Source organism: Condylura cristata, unplaced genomic scaffold (genome assembly GCF_000260355.1).
Source record: "Condylura cristata isolate star-nosed mole 26May11 unplaced genomic scaffold, ConCri1.0 scaffold00008, whole genome shotgun sequence".
In the NCBI taxonomy this organism is placed as follows: domain Eukaryota; kingdom Metazoa; phylum Chordata; class Mammalia; order Eulipotyphla; family Talpidae; genus Condylura; species Condylura cristata.
In genome coordinates, this window is record NW_004567109.1 from 1,453,135 (window position 1) to 1,453,579 (window position 445).

The 445-nt window shown below is 74.6% G+C and overlaps 1 protein-coding gene across 1 annotated transcript in view; it reads left to right on the forward strand.

Moving 5' to 3' along the window:
• Nucleotides 1-244: 244 nt before the first annotated feature.
• Nucleotides 245-445, forward strand: part of PARK7 (parkinson protein 7) — a 14,909-nt gene continuing 14,708 nt past the window's right edge. The window contains exon 1 of the mRNA XM_004678488.2: nucleotides 245-434. The gene's annotated coding sequence lies outside the window, so the exon portion shown is untranslated. The remainder of the gene's footprint in view (nucleotides 435-445) is intronic.

Genomic DNA, 445 nt, shown 5'->3' on the forward strand with positions numbered 1-445 from the left:
GACACGAAAAGGCCCTCCCGTCGCCGGTGCGCAGACCCCGGCGGGCTCGGCGGAAGTGGCCAACGGGAGGACGCGAGCATCGCGCGTCTGCGCAGTGCAGGAGACTAGAAACCAGTGGCGCGCGTCTGCGCAGTGCGAGGTTGAAGCGCCGGGCGAGGCGGCGCGCGTGCGCAGAGCGATCCTGAGGCGTCGGCTCGGGCGTCCGCGTCTGCGCAGTGCGGGCCTGAGCGGCCACTGAGCGGTCGCGTCTGCGCAGTGCCGACCTGGGCGTCCGCTGGGCGACCGCTTCTTGCTGTGCGGGCCGCAGGGGCGGGCCAGCAGTGCGCGTGCGTGCTCGCGTGCGCCCCCGCCGCCCCCACGTGTGCGGTTCTGCTTCCGTCGTCCCCCGCGCTGACTGAGGGCCGAGCGCCGCGTCTGCGGGACGAGAGGCTCAGGTCGGGCTCGG